This window comes from Lissotriton vulgaris, unplaced genomic scaffold, assembly GCF_964263255.1.
Source record: "Lissotriton vulgaris unplaced genomic scaffold, aLisVul1.2 SCAFFOLD_2071, whole genome shotgun sequence".
Lineage (NCBI taxonomy): Eukaryota > Metazoa > Chordata > Amphibia > Caudata > Salamandridae > Lissotriton > Lissotriton vulgaris.
Window position 1 is genome coordinate 223,574 of NW_028242118.1, and position 13,539 is coordinate 237,112.

The 13,539-nt window shown below is 44.1% G+C and overlaps 1 protein-coding gene across 1 annotated transcript in view; it reads left to right on the forward strand.

Moving 5' to 3' along the window:
- Positions 1-627: 627 nt before the first annotated feature.
- Positions 628-13,539, forward strand: part of LOC147669062 (RING finger protein 44-like) — a 219,909-nt gene continuing 206,997 nt past the window's right edge. The window contains exon 1 of the mRNA XM_086948255.1: positions 628-768. The gene's annotated coding sequence lies outside the window, so the exon portion shown is untranslated. The remainder of the gene's footprint in view (positions 769-13,539) is intronic.

Below are 13,539 nucleotides of genomic sequence, written 5' to 3' on the forward strand. Positions count from 1 at the left end.
TCACACTAAATGAAAACAGAATCGTGTAATCAGAAGTCTATCGTGTAAGTTTTCTTCCCACACTGATTTCTAAGACAACCATTCCGTTTGACCCCTAATGTCTTCTGTCTTTTCCCTTAGGCAGCGTTGTCATGCAGCCGGTAGTCTGTTTTCCATTTCACTTTCTTTTTTCTCTCTCTCCAGCCCTTTATTTCCCACTCTCCTGCTGCGGTTGGGTGCGTCTTTCTTTTGTTTTCATGACCAATAGCATACACTTCTGAACACACGCTGAACAGGTTGACCATGGCCAGTAGAACAGCTGGTCAATTATATAAACGACGAGTGTACACTTATGTGACCCGACAACTATAATGAGCTCCGGGCAAATGGTATTGGTTTATCTCTGTCCAGTCTTTTTTTTTTTGGGGGGGGTGGGGGGGGTCTCAAGAACCTGCTGTACCTTTGTATCACAAAATATTTGGAAAGGAAAGCAATGACGTCGTGCCTGACTTCAACACGGACGCTGAGGTTTAACCACATATCAGCGCATGCGTGGTCACCTCAGTACGTGCGCGCTGCCTGTTGTTCTACGATGCGTGCGCGTGCCTCCGTCCGCGCCGCCGCCCCAGTCCAGAGCACGCCCCCGCGGCCCCGAATGTTGTGAGTCGAAATCCCGTCGTTTGTTCCGGGCCGCGGTGGCCCAGCCTTAAAGGGGCCGCGACTCACCGGGACTCGGGGCCGAGGAGCAGCTCTCGGAACCGGAAAGCCGGAGCTCAGCCTGCGGGGGAGGTAAGCGACCATGGTCTGAAAGCGAAGACAGGAAGGTTGGGAGGGGCAACAACAGGGAGTGAGGGTACAACGACAAGATGTTGAGGAGGGGCAGAGAAGACGCGGGGTAACAACAGGAGGTGGAGGTGCGAGGAAGAAGCCGTGTGCATCAGAGGAAGTGAGTGGGGATAGCACTTCAACCGGACGAGGAGAGGTAAAGGGGCAGAGCCGGCGGGACTTAGCCAACGGCCTGATTGTCAGGTGGCAACAGTATGAGGGAGATCCGAGGACATAAGGACTGGGGGCGCACAGTAAGGCGAAGGAGGTAGCAGTAGGCTGGGAGGCGTTAATAATAATGGGCGAGGGAGAAATAACGGGTTGGGGGAACAAGAGTCGGTAACCACGGGGAAGAATGCCCAAATAGAGAAGAGGGTCTATGAGGAAAGTCTGGAGCAACATCAGCGATTACTAAAACGATGTGGGCCAGGGGCAGAGTGTTTTAACAGCTACGGGTGAGGGAAAGGAGGGTGAAGGTATAACCTCTCTGCAGCAGCCTTGAGAGTAGTATAAAAGACAGACAACAAAGGCGAACTTGGGTAACAAAAATGAATACTAAAGTAGAGAGGCGGGAGCAAAAGCGCACGACGCCATAAAAGATGGGAAGGAACACAGAACAAGGTATTTAGGTCAGCAGTAGTGGGGTTGGTAGGGAAATTTGGACTACATTCGTAGTACCTAGATTGGGCATAGGCCATGAGAGTGGTTAGGGAAGCATTCATATAGCTTGACGCACAACAGCACGGGTGTGCAGATAAGATGTACGTTGTTGAGAATTAGGTGGATGGTTGGATATAATTGTTGGATTGATAATGACAGCTAAATGCATCAGCCGTTAGAAGGAAGCGGCCACTAGCAGCAAACATAACTGAGGGGTTTGGGGCATCGGTTGCTGGACTGGTGTCAGTATAGTTTGAATCCAGGTGCAGGAAACTCGTGATCGGAGTTGTGATCTGGGCAGTAGGGCTTTGATGTGCTAAGTGGCAGCCATAGACGTATGCTGTTGTTGGGGTTAGTGAGACCGCAGCCATCGGTTGAGGTTTACTTAGGAAGCAATTGTCGTTGGGCTGCGGTGGGTGTTGATGAGCAGCAATTGTTGTGCTCTGGCGGACAGTGTGTACAACTGCCACTGCGCTGATATGGGTGAAAATAAACTGTGATTATGGGTAACCCTCAGGGGACTGGGAACGTAAGTTATTGGTGTAACCTGTAGGTGTAGACTGTTGGGTTGTGTAGCATGCACCTGGTTGGAGTGAGGGTCAAGACAAGTTGGTGCAGGTATATATTAGTCGTTGCCATCATTGGAAGCAGTCAGCAGTAACGTTATCATCAATACTTTTAAGGTTTCTGAACGTTGTTGCCCTTCTTTCCCCCCCCCATACTGGCGTCTTTATCTTTTTCTACTGTTTGAGTTCCACCGACTCTTTCATTCAGTTTTCCATACAGTCCTAGTCTCGGAAAGATAGGGGGCCATGCTGATCAGTTTTGGGTTTGTTTGTGCATTTAATTTATTGCCCATTCTACCATAGTTGAGTCCGGTGAAAGGGGTCGAAGGGGTTTGCTTAAGCTTATCTTTGTTTTCGGTCATCTCGCTGTTTCTTTGCGGTGTCTCCGCCCGACAAAGGCTGCAAGCTGGAGGGGGGGGGGAGGGGGGGGGGGGGGGGGTCTGGATGCTTTGTCTGGTGCGTGTTGGGGTGTGGGAGTCAATGCCCGGCAGTGCAGGGTTGTCCGGGCTCGGTCCTCCTCCGCCTGGAAGTTTGGCATTGCCTGTTTGGTGTGCAGTTGAGGGCTCGCTCATACTACTTCCTTTGTTTTTGCTTTGTCTCGCTGAGCACATGGTGCGGACTTGGCTCCAATCCGCGCCTTCTTGACGGCCTTGGGGCACTGTGCAGAGTAAGGCGCTGCTCTCATGAAGCAAGCTCTGGGGTAAGGTGATGCTGTCCTTCCAAAGCCTTCTGTAGCCTTGACCTGGTGTTTCTCAGCGAATTGAAAATTAATGTCTTTTATCAGCCCACCATGAGGCATGGCAGTTAGAAGCCAGCGTTCAGGGAATGGAAGGGCAGGGGTAAGGATCTGCATACGAGGATCAGGAAATCCTCCAATGCCTCGCCTTTTGTATTGGATGTTGTTGTCTCTTTTTGAAACCCTCCGAGTACGTGTTATCAGCAATCATTAGGCTCCCGTGGAACCTTGCAGAGGACTCCGTCTCGTCCCCTCTCAGAACGCTGTAGCATTGTTGTCTGCTGTCCAGCTTTACGTCGCGTCTGACGTTTAGGGCTAGAATGCTCTTTTTATATGAATATAAGGTGTTAATAGTGATGGTTTCTAATAGGAGCAGCACGCAAGGGGGTAGTTGTGCCGTTCACGCTACTTATGCAAACAATGAGGAGTTCATCACAGAACTGGGAGACTGTACAAAGTGTGCAAGAAGCCTGTTAAGGCTGCGAAGGCGAGGAACGAACCTTGTCTGCCGTGTGCCTGGATTACTACATTTGATACTTGTTTAGTGACCTTCACTGTTTGTCCTCTGCCCTCTTAGTTCGAGAACAAGCTTGCAGACTTTTTTGACAGAACGATAGTTACTTGATGTTATATATGTTGGTACACAGCCCCACAAAAAGAAATGGTGTTAACGTTAATATGCTGTGATGCTGCATTTAGGATCATTTGACATCGTCACATCTGTAATTTAGAGTGGTTCGGTTCCTCTCTATATGCTGACACGTAGCACGTGCTGGCCCTTTGTTTACCCGTCTATTTCACATTGATTTCAAGACTCTTCTGATTGGCTCTGGCGTGTTTTTCCAGTGGCCTTAGCTCGTGGCTTTATTGCGCTCCGGCTACCTTTTTAATAATATTTATAGTCTTAACTTGTTCGTTATATATGCGTAATGTTTCCTACATTCGTGCTACTCAAGTCACCTGTCCTCAAAGATTGAAGGGCTGAAGTTGATCAGATCAGTTACCTCTGCTCCGAGGTAGCATACTTCCATGTGCTGTTCTGTGTGTTTTTTTTTTGTTAGCCCCCCCCCCCCCCCCTGATTACCTGTTTTCAGCTGTGATTTCCAGTTTGGGCGGATATCCTTTGGAGACTGCTATCTTTTGTTGTGATTTTATGGGCTCCCCTGTAACTTTTGTGCTGCCCTCTTGCTTCTTTTACCCTAGAGATATCTACGTATGCCAGAGTGACTTCAAGAGACCTGCTTTTCTAGTAGGTGCATACGTTGAAGGTGCTGATGCACCTTTTTTAGGTCTGGCTTAGAGACCGCTTTGGCTGTGCCAGCCTCGCTTAAAAAAAATCTATATTAATTATAATATATATATTTTTTTATACAGGGGCTTTTGATCAGCTCTCTTCACTTATTGGACTCCAACTGTCATTCACATTTTACATCCGTATACAGCATATTAGAAGGGGAAATGGGTCAGTTAGCTTCAACCATTGGTTCTCCTACTCATCGGGTAATGGTATTTTGCATGCTCACCTGTGCACTTCTTTCTGAACAGAAGAGCTCTTCAATGCCAAGGCTGATGGGCCAATGCAATTTTTCTTTCAGTTTCTCTTTCACATTTGTTTTAGGTATCCTTGTGTGTGTTCACTATATTTTCGAATTACATTAATTTAAAGCCCATATAACTTCTTTGCACCAATCCTTCCTGTGATGTGTACAAAAACAGTTTCTGCACCTGTTCCTAGCACACCTCCCTGCATGGAAGTACACATACTGCACTATTAAAATCACATACTACGTGTATATATATTTTAATTGTAAACTTTTTGGGGATATATTTGTCTGCCACATTTATTTGGCAGCTGTTTTTGTGGCGCATGCTTAAGAAATCAAAGTAACCATCACAGTGGCGTGGCCAGGCCTATAGGGTTTGTCATTGTTTGTTAAAATGAAGTGACAACTGTTGCACACAGAGTATAACATTGCTTGCTTTTGTAAGACGCAGTAGCCTCCAATATGAGCGTGTTCCTGACTAATGCCCGCATTCCCAACGTTGGCCATGCCCTCCCTCAATCAATTCTTGCTTGAGGCACTTGCACGATTACAGATTAGGGTCCATTTGTGGCATTTTGGGGGGGGACTGAGAGGAGACAACTGACAGTTATGTGCTTCCATTGCACGATCTTCAACGCACAATGCTTAATTTACTGTATGTGACTGAATTCTGTTAAGTATTGGCATTTCTGCGTACGTGTATGCATTGCCTCCGAACACCCTGAAGTGGTTGTAAGGTGACATGGTGGTGCTATATAAAGCACTGAAACATACTATGGTTATCCAAGTTAGTAAATAAGGAGGGTGTTAATATTCTTTGACTCTGCAAAGCATTTAAAATAGGGACACAATACGTTACCCCTTTACATTGCATATGATGCCAGGCGGTTAAGAATAATGGAAGGGGGTTAGCAGGATTCAGGAATAGTGTGTAAATGTTCAGCTTCATGGATATGTGCGTTTTCTCTGGGGTATGAAGTTCCCAGGCTTCAATATTGGCTCTCCGACTCAAACGTTGTTTGTATGTCATTAAGAACGGATGTTGAAATCACTGTTCACAACTTTGCTGAGAAAAATTGGAGAGAATTGTACATGGCGCTGTTTAAAAGTTTATACGGACAACCATGGGATATGGGCAGTTTAGTTGAAAACGAGATTTAATGAAGAAAAGGGTGAGGTGTTAACTTTAAGCTCCAATAAATCACGGTCTTGTCTAAAATGAAATAAGGTGCTATTTTTAGAACGGCCTCCAAATACGTTTCTTGAATTGTCTATACAAGCAAAATCACTATAGTTGGCTTGTTCTGCATTGAAAGTAGGAGTAATAATGCCTATGTACCATCCTTTGCTGTACTTCTGTACAAGCGCACCATTAAATATACCAGTACTACCGGATGAAGTATGTCTTTCCATTGGAAAAAGTGAGTGAATAGAGCCCACAGCATTAAATGTTTAACTTTAGTTCTTTTCTAGCAGTCAAAAAGCCCATATAATACCTAAAGCTATATTATGAGCAATACAAAAAATAGCAAAAACGGTTATGGTCTAAAATTGCCTGCACTCTGGCAACCCTATTCTTTCTACAGCGTGCTTACTCTCAGGGTCAACCGTTCTAAAAACTCCAATTTTATAACACAAATTCTCAAGATGGAGGAGCACACAAACTGCGTTTCGTCTTAACTTAGTATATGGTAAAATTAATTTGATCAATGCAATATATATGGGACAACATGAACAATATCCAATGATCAAAAGACTTTTTCGTAAGTTCTTTTTCTTTCTTTTTCATGCGTTGCAAGTGTGTAATTAAAAGCGTCTTGACAACAAATCACATGCAGCCTATGCGTTTCGTCCCTATTTCAGAGGACTTCTTCAAGGCTGTTGAAAAACACATATAAAAAGACAACTGTTAAAAGACAAGCCACTGTCACTCGTTGTGTGAAGTCTGTACTATGAGCCTATGTATTGGGAACATGTTGGAAATCTGTATTATTTTTGAATGTTTAGATTAGAAGATAGATGAAACACAACAAGAGACCAAATTGTGTGCTCTAGGTGTAATGCACAATGATTATTGTTAATGTCCATGTATGTACTGTGTGTGTATGTATATATATATATATATATATATATATATATATATATATATATTGTGCTAAATGTGGTTGATGTTCATTGTGCTACTGTTTGTATTTGTTTAGGCACATAGTGTCGTCTTGGCTTGTCTTTTAATAGTTGTCTTTTTATATGTGTTTTTAAACAGCCCTGAAGAAATTCTGTGAACTAGGGACAAAACGTGTAGGCTCTATGTGATTTGTTGTGAAGACGCTTTTGATTACACACTTGCAACGCATCAATAAAAAGAAAGAAAAAGAACGTATGAAAAACTCTCCTTCGTTCATTGGCTATTGTTCATATTCTCCCATATATTGCATTGATCGAGTCTTTCGTGACTCTTATATATCTCAATGAGAATTGTGGCTTTTTGTAATTCAATTAATTTTATCTTATAATAAGTTAAGACGAAACGCAGTTTGTGTGCTTCTTCATCTTGAGAATTTGTGCTATATTTTGAGCGTCTCCACTGTTTACCCATGCCTGGCCCATTGCCGTTCAGGTGTCTTTTTATTTTTTTTATTATTAAGTGCAGGACCGTCTGTGGCATTTGTCTATTTAGCCATTTTAAGATCTCATGTTTGCAATCCACCCCTCACAATGAGTGTCCTTATGGTCTAAAAATGTGGATTTTGAGTTGCAGCCGGAGTTAGGGAGGATACTACTTTGTAAAACATGTATTCCCTTCTCACAACTTTAGTACCTATGCCACCACATTATCATGCTTCGTTTATCCAGAGTTACCTGACCACTTTGGTAGTTGCAAATTTTGTAACATACCAAAAATGTACTAGTGCGAGTTCTCCATACTACTGAAAATCCCCTACATAGATGGATGCACAGGAGCATAGCAGGTGCATTGATGTATACCACTACTAAGAATACCATCACATTAAGTTAAGTACACGGACCAAGAGTGGCGTTCCCCTTCACTTTAAGGTTAGTCTTGGTGGAATGGTTAGGCTTCGCAGAATGGTTAGGGTTTGGTTGGGAGCTTTTGCTTCGGTTTGTGTGGGTTTTGGGGTTAGTTTTAGAGTTAGCTTATGGTTTTGGGTTGATGTATATGTACTATTGAGGTAGCGGAGCTTCTGTTGGGTTATTCCATTCTATAAATACCTCACATATGTAGCAGTATCTGTGTCATGGTCCCACGATGCAGTTTGTGTTATGTGTATTAACATATGACCCTTATACTTTATGAGCCTCTAATTATAGGCCTCCAAAGATTATAACAAACTATTAACTCCTGACTGGGTATAAGAAGTTTTTAGCTCCTTCCTTTGTTTGTTCCAGCTGCCCTGTAAAACGGAAAGCTGTTTGGTTCAGTGCATTACCAGGGAAATAAATTCTATCCTGTTCTCTCTTGCACTCGCTGAGTGATAGTGTTGTTTATAGAAATTAAGACAATGAGTAATATCAAATATTATTTTATTATGCCCCAAACCCCTAGGGGAGCAATCTACCTAACTCCTATGCCAAATCATCACCATGAAGTTAAAGACCATTGAGAGGGGGATGAAAGTGTGATGAGGAGCACAGGGAAGGGGATTAGAAATGTTTTCCGCACATAAACAGGAAGCATGTGTAATGGACTACTTGTAAACCCAAACGTGAGAGGGATGGGAAGAGAGACTGTGTACATCCTTGCATACAGTGTATGGACGCCATACTTCAGAGCCCTTTTTCAGCAAACTTGCAACACACGATTCACACAGAGTTAAAGGTGTCATGATACTTGCATTGGTATGGACAGAAATAGACTAAATGCTTTATCATGTATGGAGGTGCTAAGACTTGCATCCCAGTAGATCTGAGAAGTAAATGTCCTGTTATGTGAGATAGAGGAGTCTCTCTAGGTTTTCGTCAAGGATACTGACTTAGGCTGGTGTAATACCCTAATCAAGCAACCAGAATTATGTCCACTTGTTACCTCTCCCGTAGATGATTCAGTCTTAATTTGGAATGTCCTTTCCCTCTCCTACCACTAGCCCCTATTCTCTCTTATTCCTCATCCAATCTTTAAAGTGGGCTAAGGTTGACTTAACTCACCAAACAAAAAACTAGCATTACGTGACAACTTTTTTGTTTTTTTGTTTTTTGTTTTTTGTTTTGTTTACATGGCAGCTGATTTTCTCCATGAATTTTGCAGAACAGTTATACACAGTAGAGTCTTGCATTCCCCTAATGTTTGTTTATGTCTGAACAGACCAGCCACTGGAACATTTGTTCCTCTCTGATCTGGGGCCATAACACCATGGCCATGTACCTCCACTGCTGCTCTCTTGTGCATCTTTGGCCAGCAGGCATGTGAAATCCGTGTGAATGCAGGGTGGCCTATCAAACGTTTGCTGTCATGTGTTAGGATCTGTTTGGTGCTTGGAATAGTATTTATAGGTGCTGCGCTTAGGCGTGCAAGTATCTGGAAGAGTGTGAGGTGATATATTGGCCCTTTTTATCTGTTCCATCATCTGGCGAACTATTATGGACGGGAAACATCATTTACTACGAAGCAAATAACACTCATAGCGTTTACCACACGTCACTCACCACGCAAAGGTCTTTCCCACGCGTATGCCTTCAACAACCGTCTTTACCACGCGAGTGGTATTCCTTCCTGTCGTCGTTCTGCAAGTACGATCTGCGTGGGCTAGGGGGGGGGACTGGGGGACCCCCCCCCCCCCCAAAAAAAACAAGCGGATATTAATAAATAAATAAGAAGAAAACGTAAAAAAAACGCTCTACAATGCCTCAAAACGAACAAGGAAAAGAGCACGTCATAATAGAAGTCCTTTATCAGTTTTGATAGACGTGTTTTGACGCTTGTTTCCGTGGTCGGTGGAAGAAAGGGTTGATGGTGAAAGACGAACAGGGGTAAGATAAGAATCAAAACTTTGTAAATTAGGGTATTAATTAAGCGCATTATGAAAAAAAGAAAAATAAAATGTAAGGGAATCTGTTGTTTATTATTGTTTAAAACACCGATCTTTTCCTTCGTACTGCATGTAGCCTATCAGTATCATTATGTAAATTTAAATGGGACCTCAGATGTTTCGTAACGTTATGATTGCGGAGTAAAAACATGCGTTGTCAAATGCAGCGTGCAAAAGACACATGCAAACAAAAATTCGCGTGGTAAAGGCATGCGTGGAACTTGTAATCGTTGAATAATCATATATTCATTATGGACTCAACACAGTCTTGCCATGATGGACGTATATCCATACACTGTTGTATAAGCTGTTCCATGGATCAATGAGTTGAGTGGAGAAACAACAATATTGCTAAACTTGAGTTCAGTGGTTTTCCCAGCTCAGACTCTGGTAAGTGGAATAACTAACCATGAGCTGCTTCTGTTAGGTTTGCTATGTCAATGGTTATTCAAAAGGTAAGTGGATGAGAGCAGCTTACCCATATCACAGACAGGTCACTTGTATGGTTCAAACCCATCCCCTCGTGGAAACTGCTTAAAATAAATAAATGAAAACTGTACAATTCATACCATAAGAAGCTCGCGTTAAATGACCGGAACTCTCCATTCATGGCCTGCCTATCTACCAAATTAAAGTTTCAGGAGACTCCAACACTGCCATATGCTTCCTCTGTGACCTGGGCAACACCCGTCTCTGTACCGATCATCACCGAAACCTCCACTTATTTACAGGGTCACCTTTGAAACTCTCGCACATTTAATCTCCTTGCAGGCCTAAAAAGAGACGGACACTATTCAGTGTCAGGATGACACTCTGGTATTCAGAAAACAATGCATGTTTTTCTATCCTAATCCCACCACTCTTTGGCACATCATCCTCTCTTTCTCCCGCTAGGGCTTAGAAGTAATTGTTATGCAGTGGGCACTCTAGAAATATGTATGATCACTTTTCCAAGCTGTTTAGATACAGAGCTCAGTGCAAACAAATGTCTCTAATGTACAAAACCATATTTGGCACGTTGATCTGCTTATGACCTATTTAGGGACTGGCATGCTTGCTGTTCGCCACCTGTAGAACATACTTAAAAAAAACGTCACCAAGTTGTTTTGGTCCTTAGAACTCCCTAAACACCACACACGTGCAGTTCCCTTGTGGCGCGGCAGGTTTCTGGACCAGGGTCAGCGGACTCGATAATTCTCTCGCCTCGGTGCCCACTCTGATCAGCGATCACACTCGGCAACTCTGGGCATTAGCTTGCCTCATCCTCACTAACGGCCCCACCAGACCGCCGGGGATGCCTGGTCTCACCCTGGAGATACCCAGTAAGGGACCATCTCTCAGGGAAGCCAGGAAGGGTTTCGCAGCGGTCGAAGCGCCTTGGGACCCCTCCGGATAAGTAGTGCGCTATATAAATGCCTATACATTTACCTGGCTGGCTTATGCAGCCCCTCAAAATTGTAAGAATGCATCAGAACGCCGCTCCTTCCCCTCGTGCCTGCTGCAACTTCCACTTCCCATCCTGCCCCACTATCTTCACACTGAAATGTGGCCCCCAATGGAAGTGCGTACATTTTGGAACAGTACTCTATGCGTTCTGTTTAATCTCGTCAGGCGTGATGCCCTGGCACCAGGGACCACGAAATTCTTAATGTAACCCTCCCTTTTGCTTATTTCCACAGAACACGTGGTTTGTCCGTGTAGCTTGTTGGGGCTTCCAACTCTGCACATGCAAATTAGTATTAAACGAGAAAATCAGCAAACCGGCGTGGCGTAGTCCAACTCACCCACCCGTTTATTACAAAAACGCTAAAAACAATTGTATTAGAAGTATGGAGCGCAAAATATTGTGCTTATATTCGGGCCGTGAATACCCCTTTTCTTAGCGCAATTGGCTCCATGGGAGTTACCTTTAGACAGCTGTGAGGCATTGCTGCTTGGCCGCTACTAGCAACCCATGATTCTCAATACAAGCCTTTTCCTGACCTGCTAACGGGGCTTCTGTCGTGAGGGTGCAGACACTACGAGAATTGGCTTTGCTGTTGAAAGGAAGGGGGAGGTGTTTAAATTTGCATTTCCAAGGCCCTCCCTTCTTTGTCTGTGGATGGGTCTTTATAGCTATATTACTGCTCTTCTGGTGGGAAGAATGGGGTGAGGCCTGGGAGGGGGTATGGGGTGACAGAGGCGAAGACCTCATCTGCTGTCACATTACCAAGGATTAATGCAAGCCTACGGGAACAAAGGGCAGTGTTATAGCCGATTTGTACGTGCTGTTTCTATACGTCCTGTCTTTTTTTTTTTTTTTTTTGTTATTTGTTATTATTTGCCTGTTATAGGAAGGTGAACACTGGCTATATTTCTTCTCCACTAGTTTACCAACATTTTCTGAACATTTGAAATTCAACGTTTTTGTTTTCAGCACTTTGGTGTACATGTCTGCCTTTAACAAAAAGTTATCTCTTGTGGAAATATTTTGGGGCCTTGGTTATGTATTTGTTTGGTAACAACTACTTGGTTAAGTACCTTGTGGAGGTTGGAGGGCGGGATGTGTTGTTGTTCATAAAGAAGACAGGATGGACTCGTCTTGCTCTGCTTATTGGGGCCAACTTGGCACTTGATGTAATGATGGCAGACTGTTCTATAGGGTCGGTGACTTATTGCTGAGGCCGCAAAGTAAAGTTGCAGTTTATTTATAATGTAGTTAGTAAAGAATTTGAGCCCGGTTCCTTTTGGTTTATTAAAGCATGGACCTGCTAGATGTCCTTGGGGAACACGTGCTAACAGATATACGTGGTATTTCTACGGCTCAAACCCAGCCAAAAGACAACCGAGTACTGTACATGGTCACAGCTCAACATAAAGTCCACGAGTTATAGAGTGGTATGTGCACAGAGAAAGCCTAGTGAAGCAGTGTACTTTTAAGAGGTACTCTTCAATTCTTTCCTAAATCGGAGCATTGCTATAGGCAATCCTGACGGATACAGGGATGTTGTCCCGATCCTGGATGCATTATTTGAAAAGACCTGGGTTGCTTATCATAATGGCTTAGTAAATGATGCAGTTGTCTTTAAAGATTAGGTGTGCTGACGAGGATCCAATGGAGTATCATCAGGATGGGGGTGATGTGATCATATTTCTTCAGGCCCTGCATGTGACGTGCCATGTTGTGTAGGATGGCCCTAAGAGTTGCCAGTCTGAGGCCTGGGGTGTCGTATGCAAGAGTACGGGACTTCAAAAGCAGTTCAGAATTCACATTCCGTAAAACAGTTTCACTTTCTTTAGAAGAGCGAGCTGGTACAAGGCTGCCTCTGTATTTTTCGGGAATGTGTTCCTTGAAGGTGAGGTTGATGTCCAGGGTGAGTACTGGTTTCTTCGTATTCAGTAAAAGTTGGGGCTCAAAATTCTAGGTGAATTGAAGAGCGTTAACCATGTGGGCCATGATCAGCGAATTTGTCTAGCACCTGTCTGCAATATGAGTAGTCTCAAGGCGCTTCCTGTGGATAGATGAATTGGAAGAGAGGAAAGTTCATATTTCTGTAGGCTGTATAAGCTTATGTTTTCAATTAATGCACAATAAGGCTGTGTTATTTTGTTTCAGACATTAATATATGTTTAAACAAACATAGGAATTGACAAATTTTCAGGCTATTGGAGTTAAAAAAAATAATTTAACGTTTTGGGAGCAAAAGAAAATATAACCTACACTTAGTGATTTTTTTTTTAGGTCTCGCCTAGACGTAAGCAAAGCGAAGCTTTGCTGTCTAGGGAGACAACTAATGTCGCTTTCCGGGGAATGTGGACTGCAGACTGTGACGAGCCTGTCCTCCTGGAGATTGCAGCTCGTGAGCGCGCACGTCGCGTCGCCCTGCCTGATATTCGCATTCACACAAAGGCTCCCGCACGCATGCGCACATACACACACTGCATACACACACACACACACCCCCCTTTAACACACACACACGCGCAGACAGACACACACACGCACAGACACACTACAACAGACAAACGCGCACACCCCACCCCCACTCACCCCTCCTCCGCCGCAACACACTCACCTGTTCTGGCGGTGCTCGGCGTGCCTCTCGGGCGGCGGTTGCGCTTTGCGGGGCACTCTCACCACATGAGAGCCCCGCCTTCTTCATGCGCCCGGCCGCTCTTCACCCGGTCCCCCATCTCGGGACCGG